Below are 12432 nucleotides of genomic sequence, written 5' to 3'. Positions count from 1 at the left end.
GTCTATTTATCTTATAACTTCTGAATTTATGTATTATCTTTAGTTATGTTTAGTTAATATTCTTAGAGTTGTATAGATATGCATTCATGCAACTCAAACATCAGAATATCATATTTCTTCCTTTCCGATATACAGTAAGTCCTCAGTTAACATACTTGATAGGTTCTGTAACTTTAAGATAAACAATGAATAACTAAATCAACTTTACCACAGACTAATTGATGTAAACAAGAGTTAAGTTCCTATGACATCTCATCAATGTTATAACAAAATGATGTTGAACAAAAGGATGTTATTTGAGGACCTACTGCACATTCTTTACTTTTTTCCTCTTAAAGTTTTTTTGTACCATGTCAAATATAATTGGCAACAGGAGGCATCATTTCCTTCCTGTATTAAATGGAATGATATATTGCTTCTTGGTTTTGATTTAAATATTCTATATCATGTCAAGAAAGAAATCCTCTGTCTGGAATATTTTTTAAAACTCAGAATAAATGGAAGTTTTAAAAATCCACTCTTGACATCTGTTGAGATCAGTATGACTTTTAAAATTTTATGTCAATCTGATAAATTATGTTGATAGTTTCCTTTGTGATACCTGTCTTGTGTTCTTGGAATAAACCCTCTTCATAAAAGGCAAATCTTTCGATGTGATGCTATATTCAGTTTGTTAAAGGTTATTTAGGAATTTTAATGATATATTTCTCTTTTTATCAAGATTATTGGGGTGACATTGGTTAACAAAACCATACAGGTTTCAAGTGTATAACTCAACAAAACATCATCTGCATACTGCATCATGCACCCATCACCCAAAGTAAAGTCTTTTTCTGTTCCCATTTATGCCCCCTTTGCCCTCTTCCACATCACTCCACTCCCCTTTCCCTCTGGCTATCACCATACTGTTGTCTGTGTCTATATGCTTCATATATATATTACTTAATTCCTTCACCTTTTTCCCACCCAGCCCCCCCAAGCCCCCTTCCCTCTGACAGCTGTCAGTCTGTTCTATGTATCTGTGCTTCTGTTTTTATTTTGTTTGTTAAATAATTTTGTTCATTAGATTCCACATATAAGTGAGATCATATATTGTTTTCTCTGACTGGCTTCTTTCACTTAGCATAATATTCTCCAGGATGATCCATTCTGTCACAAAAGGTAAGAGATCTGTCTTTTTTACAGCCATGTAGTACTCCATTGTGTAAATGTATCACAGCTTTTTATTCACTCATCTACTAATGGGCACCTGGGCTGTTTCCAGATCTTGGCTATTGTAAACAACGCTGCAATGAACATAGAGGTGTCTATATTCTTTCGAATTAGAGTTTCAGGTTTCTTTGGATATATTCCCAGAAGTGGAATCACTAGGTCAAAAGGCAGTTCTATTTTTAATTTTTTGAGGAAACTCCATACTGTTTTCCACAGTGGCTATACCAGTCTGCATTCCCACCAGCAGTGCATGAAGGCTCCCTTTTTTCCACATCCTTGCCAGCACTTGTTGTTTGTTGATTTATTTATTTTTTAATGTTTTTTTTTTAATTGATTTCAGAGAGAGGAAGGGAGAGGGAGAGAGAGAGAGAAACACTGATGTGAGAAACATTAATCGGCTACCTCCTGCATGCTGCCTGCCAGGGACCACAACCTGGCATGTGCTCTGACCGGGAATTGAACCAGTGACCTTTTGGTGCATGCTCCAAAGATGATGCTCAACCAACTTAGCCACACAAGCCAGGGCGTTTGTGGATTTATTGATGGTAGCTATCTTGACAGGAATGAGGTGATATCTCATTATGGTTTTAATTTGCATCTCTTTAAATAGACACTTCTCCAAAGAGAACATACAGATGGCCAACAGACATATGAAAAGATGTCTAATGTTAATAGGAATTGCAGTGAATCTATAGATTGCTTTGGGTAGTATGGATATTTTAATAATGTTAATTCTTCCTATCCATGAACATGGTATATTCTTCCACATATTTGTATCTTTCTCAATTTCTTTCTTCAGTATCCTATAATTTTCTGCATACAGGTCTTTTACTCCTTGGTTAAATTTTTTCCCAGGTACCTTATTATTTTTATTGCAATAGTAACTGGGATTGTTTTCTTAACTTCTCTTTCCAATAGTTCATTATTGATGTATAAAAATCCCATCAATTTCTGAATATTAATTTTGTATCCTGCTACTTTACCAAATTCGTTTATTGGATCTAGTAGTTTTTTGGTGGAGTCATTAGGGTTTTCTCTATACTATATCATGTCATCTGCAAATAACTAAGTTTTCTTGCTCCTTTCCAGTTTGGATGCCTTTTATTTATTCTTCTTGTCTGATTGCTGGTGGCTAGAACTTCCAGTACCATGTTGAATGAGAGTAGTGAAAGCGGACATTTCTTTTTCCTGTTCTTGGGGGAAATGCTTTTAGTTTTTGTCCATTGAATATGATGTTGGCTGTGGGTTTGTCATATATGGCCTTTATTATGTTGAGGTAGGATCCTTCTATTCATACTTTGCTGGGAGTTTTTTTTAATCATAAATGGGTGCTGGATTTTATGAAATGCTTTTTCTGCATCTATTATTATGATCATATGATTTTTATCCTTTCTTTTGTTTATGTGATGTATCACATTTATTGATTTGTGAATATTGTACCAACTTTGCATACCCAGAATCAACCCCATTAATTATGATGTATGATCTTTTTAATATATATTTCTGGATCCCATTTGCTAATATTTTGTTGAGGATTTTAGCATCTCTGTTGATCAGAGATATTGGCCTATGATTTTCTTTCCTTGTAGTATCTTTATCTGGTTTTGTAATTAGGATATGCTGCCCTCATAAAAAGAGCTTGGAAGTTTTCCCTTCTTGTGAATTCTCTGGAATAGTTTCAGAAGGATAGGCGTTCTTCTTTGAGTGTTTGATAAAATTCACCTGTAAAGCCATCCAGTCCAGAAGTTTTGTTTGCAGGAAGTTTTTTTAAATTACTGCTTTGATTTCATTAGCTGTAACTAGTCTATTCAGATTTTCTGATTTTCCTGATTCTGTTTTGGAAAATTGTATGTTTGTAGGAGTTGATCCATTTATTCCATGTTGTCCAATTTGTTGGCATATAGTTGTTCATAATATTTTCTTACATTCCTTTGTATTTCTGTGGTGTTAGTTGTTACTTCTCTTTCATTTCTGATTTTATTCATTTGGGTCCTCTCTCTTTTTTTCCTGACCAGTCTGGTTAAAGGTTTGTCAATCTTGTTTATCTTTTCAAAGGATCAGTTCTTGGTTTCATTGATCTTTTGTTTTTTAGTCTCTATGTCATTTGTTTCCACTCTGATCTTTAATATTCCTTCCTTCTACTTCCTTGGAGCTTTCCTTGCTGTTCTCTTTCTAATTCTTTTAGATGTTGTATTAAATGATTTAGTAGAGCTTTTTCTTGTTCACTGTTTTCTCTTTCTGGTACCCCTGTGATGTGGATGTTGTTACACTTGATATTGTCCCAGAGGTCCTTTAGACTTTCCTCATTTTTTAAAATTCTTTTTTCTTTTTGTTGCTCTGCTTGGGTCCTTACTGTTATCTTGTCCTCTAAATCACTGATTTGATCATCTGATTCATCTAACCTGCTGTTGATTCCTTCTAAAGTATTCTTCATTTCAGATATTGTATTCTTAATTTCTGATTTTTTAAAAATGGTTTCTATGTCCCTTTTAATGCTTACTATCTCCTTGTTTAAGTTCTCACTGAGATCATCCATTCTTCCCCTAAGGTCCTTGAGCAACCTTATAACCATTGTTTTAAACTCTGCATTTGGTATCATGGTTGCTTCCATTTCATTTATTTCTTTTACTGGGGATTTCTCTTGTTCTTTCATTTGGGGCATATTTCTTTGTCTCTCCATTTTGTCTGCCTTTTTGTGTTTGACTCTGTGTATTAGGTAGATCTGTTATGACTCCCAGGCTTGTCATGAGTGCTTTCTAATGTAGTTGTCTTGTTGGTCTCAGTGGTGCAGTCTTCTAGAATACCTGAGCTAGGTACTCCAGAAATGTTTCTTGTGTGGGTTATGTGCCCCATCCTGTTATAGTTGTCTTGAATGCTGTTGGCCCATTTATGGTTGGAGTTAATCCTCAGGCTGGCTGACTGTAAGGATAGACCTCGTTCATTCAGGGGCTGCTCTCCCCCCCCAAGGTGAAGTTGTTCTCAGCAGAGCCTTGTACCTTCCAAAATGCCCCTTTGCCTGTGCCATTTGTGTGGCTAGTTGGGTCGAGCTCTGGTGATGTTTAAAGCCCACCACTGGTTGTGTTGGTTCTGGGCCCTCTTGGACAGGGTTTTGGTGCAGGTCAGTGTCAGAAGTTGTGTGTAACTGGCCTTGGGCTACCTGTCTGGAGCTACCATGCTATTCACTGATTGTGGCTGTCTACTGGGCCTGTGTGGGAAGAGCCAAGCTGTGTACAAGGGTCATCTTCCTGCAGCTCTATGGGTAGATCAATAAAAAATAAAACATCCAAGGCTTTCTGAGGTTGGCATCCACCTGTTGGCTACTCCACCACCTCCTGAGGTTGCCTGGACTTCCTCCAGAGCCTTTTGAAGAAAGACTATAGAGGGCCCAAACTGGCCATGCTCCACTGTCCCTTCCACTTGGCACAAGCTTGGTTGGACGGGGTGACTGGGTCAGGAGGATGGTCCTAGTGGGTTCCCTCAATGGGGGCAGCATAGTCAGGCACTCAATGGGGAGAATGTCGCCCCTACCCCAGAGCCATACCATTCATTCTTTGCTGGAGTCTCTAGCTCCCCCAGGAGGAATGCACTACTGGTTCAGGTTGGGTGCAACTAACTGTCCCCACTGCAGGAGCAAACTCAGCAGGGTGGAGCCACCAGGATTTGGGAAAACAGATCAAGACAATTCTACATTGGGGGTAGCACCAGTCAAGCCCATAAGAGGGGAGAGAGTGCTACACCAGCCCTTAGCTGTGTAGCCACTCCCACTGGAGCCTGGACTGGAGCCTCTGAGGGAGGCATGCTCCTCTCCAAAGCTCAGCACCCTTCCTTCCCTTGAGGAACTGAGCTCAGTAGGGTGGGGCCACCAGTACTTGGGAAGAGAGATCAAGACAGTCTTCCGTTGGGGGTGGTGCTGGTGGAGGCCACAGGGAGGTTGGGGTGGGGAAGATTGGCCCATGTTCCAAAGCTTCACAGTTCACTGTCTGTCTGAGAGTCTGCCTATAGTTTCTCCAGAGAAAGAGCATACCAACGGTCCCTCTTGGGTGCAGCCAGTGGTCCTTTTTGTCAGACTCAAGCTTGGCAGGGTGGTTTTGCCAGTATTTGGAGGACCTGGTTAGTGCACTCCCTAGAGTGCTGCTGTAACAATCGTATATTTCAAAGTGAAAGTAATCTATAAATTTTGATTATTATCTTTGTCATGCCTGACAGACCCTTGTCCTTGAACCTTATGGCACTTCTCTAGTCATCTTGTTTATCAGTCTCTTGAAAGCTTTTATAACAAGGTGAGGAATCTCTGAGGTAAAACCAAAGAAAAGCTTATCTTCTAAGAGAAGATAGCATATTATTATTTTAATTTGAACCTTTGAAGCCCGTTTTTCTTTAACAAATATCTACTAATGTCTTTTACCTTTTTATCTGTCGGGATCCAATTTTAATGATTTGACAATTTCTTTATATATCAAGGCTGTTATTCCTTTGGAAACACATTTATATTGAAATATTAGTTTGTCATTTGCTTCACTTTGACAACTGTCAACATGGTCTCTTCTGACTGGTTTATCCTCTTCATTCTTCTCTCACCAATCATGGGTGTTGCCCAAGTATAGTTTCTCCATTCTGTGTTCTTTCTCTACTTCAACAACTCTCAAAGAGTGGTCTGGAGATTCCTTGGACCCTTTTGGGCCTGCAAGACCAAAACTGTTTTCATATTAATATTAAGATATTATTTGCCTTGTTCACTTTCATTTTCTCGTGAATATATTGTGGAGTTTTCTAGAGGCTGTGTGACAGGTAATGATGTCATTACTCTGATGGCAAATAGAATATGTGAAGCATAATCCAGCTGTCTTATATTAATGCATTTAAAAGATTTGCAAAATGCCTCTCGCTAATTTGTTTTGTTTTGGAAAATATGACTTTTTAAAAAAAGTTAATATTAACATGTAGTGGGGTAATCATTATCATAGCTAAATACTTTCATAAATATTTATTTTAAACATTCCTGGGTTTGTTGTAGGCGGTGCTAGCCCAGTGGGGTCAGACTGGACCTGGGTTCAGCAACCTTGGTACTTGGGTTCTGGCTCAGAAAGAATCCAGATCCAAGACCTGAACTATAAGAGAACATTTATTTCGTTAATCACAGAGGTAGAAGAAGCAATTCCTAGAAAAAATTGGCTTAGGAAACAAGTTATAGAGGCAAAGGAAGGACCTTTGGAGCTTAGGAGTGATGAGGAAGCTAATGCTAACAACCACCTGGGGGGGGGGAGGGGAAGAAGGGGAAGGGAAAGGTAGGCATACTCCCAGGAGGGAGAGCAGTGGGTCCTCTGTCCTAATGGTTTTAAGGGAGGAGATTTTAGGGAGGGGGTCCCAGGGGAATATCTTAATATTCAGCAGTTTTACAGATGTGATTTTTCAAGGTTGTGGTCTCCACTGATTGGTTGGTGCCAGGGCAGGTGCTTATTATCCAATGCAGCTGGTCCTGAGGTAAGCTGGGGCTGCTTTTGTTGCTTTTCTGGGCCTGGAGCTGAACTACAACTGAGGCCTAGATATTATCTCTAGGGAGGAAAGGACAGGGGGTCCAAATAGCCTGACCAGTGATATGCTAGGGGAGAAAAGGCCACTCTGGGGGCAAGGTCCCACCCTACAATTGTCTGTTGCTAGGCACCTGGGGCTTTCCATTTTGGTGACTTTCTATACCTGGTCCATCGTCCTTGCTCTGCTCATGTCTATCTAACTGCCTATTACAGGTTTTAATTACTAAAGGAGTAAATATCTATAAGATAGAACCCATATAAATAAAAATTCTTTAGGCTCCTCAGTAATTTTGTAGACTAGAGGAATCCTGAGACCAAAAAGCTTGAGAACTGCTCTTCTGTTCCAGTCTTTTCTCATTCCTATCTTTTCTCATAACCCCTACTCATCTGTGAGGATGGCTCACAGGTGAAGACCACACTTTGAGAAGAATCACTATTTTTTCCTCCTGGGACTTTTAACCCACAATTCTTACAGGGAGAGAAGGTACCTTGGTTTAAGGATTGGTCCAAACCTCCTAAATAAGCATCTTCTATGGCATCTCAGAGGATACTCTGCATGATTTGCATTTTATTTTTGCTTTTCCAAATAAAGTAATTAAAACTGTAATTGGAGTATAAAATAGATTATTTACTGAGATATCTCTTTGTGTCAGGCACTTAGGAATGCAGATTTAACACACTTTCTTCAACTAGTTCAAAGTATAGTGGGGTAGGCAAAAGGTGATTTTGTGTGTACCAGTTCTTATCATCTTCAGTGTTATACTTAGGATTGTCGTCATGTTTTATTTTTAACAATATGTCAATACTTATACATTGGTAAATTGTATAATGCCTCTCTTGCATTTTCCTTTTGCTACGTTTGCAGTATCTGACAAACCCATCCATTGGTTTATACATTTGTTTTTGCCAAATGGGCTTGTTGAGATGGAGGTATTGATTTATTTGAATCAACACATGTCGCTGTCACTAGTAAAACCAGATGCCAGTACGCTATAGCACAAACTAGCATCATTCTCCTCCAACCTGGATCTTTCAGTACAACTGTTGGGAGTATGTACTCCTCTTCCATCCCAAATCACCTGCATTGAAACTGGAAATAGCAAACTGGTTTCCTAGCCCTTTCCTTCTTTCTCTATTCCAGCCCACTGCTGTCACTTACCTCTTAAAATTATTTTTTTTTTATCATGTTGCGTCTTAGAAAACACAGATTCCATTGGCTTCCCAGGTCCTTCATGATCAACCTCCCTCCATTTGCTGAGATACCTACCCTGTCCTCTGGTCAAGCACAAATTCCAGGCTCATTCTCATCTTAAGCCTTTGGCCATTTTTCCCGTGGGCCTAGAATACCCTCTCTCTTTCCCGAAGCCCTCTCTAGCTTACAATCTCATCTCCATTTTCTGAATGTCAATTGTGTGTTTATTGTAAAAGTTTAATACTTAACTGTTGTGTAATTGCATTATGTAAAACTTTTCTTCTCAACTAGGTCATAAATTCCTTGAGAGTAGTGACAAATATAACAAATGATTTTTGTATCCCCAATTCCCTACCCTCACAGTACAGGCATAGATTTATTGAGTGTCAGCCATGTAAATATGCTGATTGGCTGTTAACCCTTCCTGTCCAACTGGAATCCTTCTCAATAAGCATTTATTGAACATATACTCTGGAACACTAAAGTTGCTGGAACAACAGAAATGAGAAGGACATGGTGTATATATGTAGTCACAAGACTCAATGGAAGAGATGATGCAGTCAACATAGATGTCTGTACAAAGGGGGTTTTGAAGGAAAAGCCTGTTTGAACTGGCCCTAGATGGACTGACTGGAATGTTACCAGGCTGAAAAGAGGATAGGGAGCTGGATGAAATTCCAGATAGAGTATCTGGTCTAAACAAAGTCATGGAGGCATAAAAGTGCATGGCCTATGTGGTGTATAACAAATTTGTAGTAGGAGGTAAGTCTATCTGGGTAGATGGAATCTATATTTGATAGGACCCCGAATGCCATGAAAAGAAATTTCAACTAGACCCTATAAGCCATGGGCAACCAGTTTATGATTTTAAGCAAGAAAGTGACAAAATGCACTTTAGTGCCTTTAAGCTGAAAGTGTCAGTTATGTTACACATCCACAAAAACATTTTTTTCTTATTCTTCTCCCTAGGCTTCCATTATATGACAAAGTCTATTTGTAATCCACCAGCTGGGGTAATAAGTCAAATTCCCTTACTTTGTTCTTGGCCTACCATAAAATCTGGCTGACCTCAGACTTGTGGCCATCTAGAAGTTTGATTTATTCCAGATGTCCCATTCTTTAGAATGACGTGTCATAGTGAAGCCCCAAAGTGTTATGGAAAGAACACTGAGCTTACAATTCAACTAGATGCAAGTTCAAATCTCAGCTTTAAAAAACTTTTCCTCATTTTTCTGCCGCTTTAACTTTTTCTCTTGAACCTCTTAATATCTGCGAAATAAAACCAAAGACTGAACCAAAATGGATTATCCATGGGAAAATATCACTTTGAGTTTTCCTGACTGTATTTATTTCTTTTGTTGAACTCCCATTTATAACATCTGTTTTGCTTGATTTACTTGCTTCTTCTAATTTTCTTTTGTTGACCTTTATTTCTATATAATTAAGGAAGTGCTTTATAACCAAAACAGTAAACCAGGTAGCTGCTCCAGGAAATGTTTGGAATGAGGCAGCTCAATTTAGCTGAATTGTTCTGTGTCAGTGGGTTACAGGAAGGAGTTTGTAAGGTCCCTATGGGGAAACTGGTAAGTTTTCCAGCTTCCCCTTTGTTCATTCTTCACCTTGTATCATCATTACTTTGTTTTAATGAATTCCCAGAACAATAGTTATACCCATCTGAAAATATGACTACAGGACATGTCTCACAGCCAAATATAAATTATTTTTCGACTCCCCATGCATTTTCTTTCTATGATTAGTGTGGTTAATATAGAGTTGCTAGAACTATGTATTTTAAATCATTTCCTGAATGAGACATGTAAACAGTGCAGAGAAAGAGAAAGGATTCTGCATCATCTTGCAAATTGTCTTGCTTTCTTTCAGTGCTAGTCACTATATGGAATTCATGGGCATTTAATAAATTTAAACAAAAAGAAAACCTCCTGAGGTGTGCCAACCTGTTAGACTCAGTTCTTCTCATCAGCTAAAATGGTGCTTGTTTTCAGCTAAGATTTCTAGAAACCCAGAATACCTATTCTTGACATTAAAGTGCTTTTTGTAGGTTCATTGAATGTAGTAAATCCCAGAGTTAGACAAATATTAACTGCAAATATTTACTCTAATGCCACCTGCATTTTAAAAGGAAAGTTGATGTGGAGGGTGAGGACAGGGAACATGCCTTGTTTGCATTTTAATTTTTGTACTTAAGTTAAAGTTATTTCCACTGTTCCTCCCCCCACTATTATCTGATTAAGTTTGAAGCAGCTACAGAAGTGTCAAGTGGAGTTCTTGGGAATTCAGGACTGGTGCTTGAGGTACAAGTGAGAGCTAGAGATAGTTGGTTTCCTTAAAGGATAAAATTAAGTACAGTAGTTCCCCCTTTATCCAGTTTTACTTCCCATGTTTCAGTTATCCACGGTCAACTGTGGTTCAGAAATATTAAATGGAAAATTCCAGAAATAAATAATTCATAAGTTTTAAATTGCACACCATTCTGAGTACCATGATGAACTATTGTGCTGTCCCGCTCCATCCCACCCTGGCTGTGAATCATCCCTTTGTCCAGCATATCAACACTGTATCCACTACCTACCTCAGTTGCCATATACATTATCCGAGAGAGAGAGACCATATTCACGTAACTTTTATTACAGCATATTGTTATAATTGTTCTATTTTATTATTAGTTATTGTTAATTTCTTATGGTGCCTCATTTATAAATTAAACTTTATTATAAGTATTATGTACAGGAAAAAACAGTATATGAGGGTTTGGTACTACCTGGTTTCAGGAATCCACGGGGGTCTTGGAACATATTCCCCAGAGATAAGGAGTGGAGCTTCTGTAAATCAGAGTAAGGTGGGGAAGGAGCTGCTATCTCAGTCATATCCAGAGCAAAGTAGCAAAGTAGAGGAGCTTTTTTCTTTTTTTTTCTTTCAACTAGAGTAAATACACCTCTCCCTGAATGATAAGGAGGGGAGACAGGTTCAGGATTTCTTATGTGTTGTTAGTACTAGGAAAAAACTGCTAAGGATCCTGTGGTAGGTCAGGTTCCCTAGAAGTACAGCTGAGACAGGGAATTTGTGTAAATGCATTATTGCAGGAGGGCTTGGAGAAGGGGAGTGAAGGAAGCAGGATAGAGCGGGGGGAAGAGTCCATTGAGGATGAAGGATTGGGGAACAGCAAAGAAGCTCTGCTAAGACCACAAAGCATGAATTCTTAGTGTCCTAGGACTCACTTGATCCACATAGCATAGTTAGAATTTTTGTAGCTGAGGGAATGGTTTGATGATCAGTAATTTTGTACATTATTGGTACCTTTGAATAAATGACCCTACCTTTCCTATATGACCATATGTTACCACATCAACGTGGTAATGTTCCTGGGGAACCTATTGTTTACTTCACATCTGCACAGAGTTCAAGTTATTTGTGCATATTAAGGAAGGATATTAGGAATGCATTTCTTTTATTTATATTCATCCTTATCCATAAGTGAGTGGCAGGGCTCCCTTGGAATATCTGTTCTCTTGGTTTCAAACATCACCTTGATGTTGCTAACTCCCAAATCTTTCTCTCCCAATCTTCATCTCATCTGGCCTACCCAGCATCATTTTTGTATCTGTCCCACTATCCCACAGTGATTTGTACATAGTAGGTGGTTTATAAATGTCACTCACACTTCAGTCAGGCTGGTCTCTTTATTATAAGTAAGGTATTGTGAAATTGAACACATGATTTAGAGTTTAACTTTTTTTAGTACTAACTGGGCAGATTACTTAGCCTCTCTGAGCTTCAGTTTCCTTATCTGCACTGAGAGTGATAATGCCATAGCATAAGAACTTTGGAAAAATTAAGTGAAAGAGCTCCCAAGCACATAGCCTGAAAATTGATAAGTACCTGGTACATATTGGTTCTTTTCCTTTATTCAAAAGGTTTAAAATATTTAATTTATCTGCTATGATTCCAATTTTTCAGGCCTATTGCTTAATTTGTCTTATTTAGTTTTTGCCACATTTGTCACACATGATTCTGATAACCTAGAGTAAGAAGTTTCTTAAAAGTGTTGGAATACCTCAAAAGGAATATTATTTGCCTAATCCAATAGAAATTTGCTGACTATGATTCTCAATCAAGATTTCATTTAAAAAAATTGGAGGGGGTTAGGGTAGATAACGTAAAGTTGGCTATAATGATGTTTTTTAAAAAAATCAATATACTAAGATTTTTTGAGTAAAATTCATATCTGAAGATTTACACTTGGAATGGAAAAAGTGTTTTATTTTTCATATTCTTGAGCAGAGAACAACATTGAATGGCACAGTATGCCTCTTTCTTCCAGTATTTCTGCACATCTATGTTCTGTTAGGAGCTCTGGGAGACTCAGAGGCATAAGATAATGTTTCTTCACTCCTAAATGGCTAGCACATTTCTCAGTACTGATGTGTAGTTTTTACTTTAATTGATTACTTGTGAAATACTATGAGTTTTGTACATATG

At 38.2% G+C, this 12432-nt stretch overlaps 1 protein-coding gene across 2 annotated transcripts in view; it reads left to right on the top strand.

Annotated features, from left to right (window-relative positions):
- The window catches only part of CLCN5 (chloride voltage-gated channel 5), a 172324-nt gene that overhangs the window by 113008 nt on the left and 46884 nt on the right, over positions 1 to 12432 (top strand). The window lies entirely within an intron of this gene.

Source organism: Miniopterus schreibersii, assembly GCF_964146895.1.
Source record: "Miniopterus schreibersii genome assembly, chromosome: X".
Classification (NCBI taxonomy): Eukaryota; Metazoa; Chordata; class Mammalia; order Chiroptera; family Miniopteridae; genus Miniopterus; species Miniopterus schreibersii.
The sequence above is the reverse complement of the archived record's forward strand: the minus strand, read 5'-3'. Positions and strand labels throughout refer to the sequence as shown.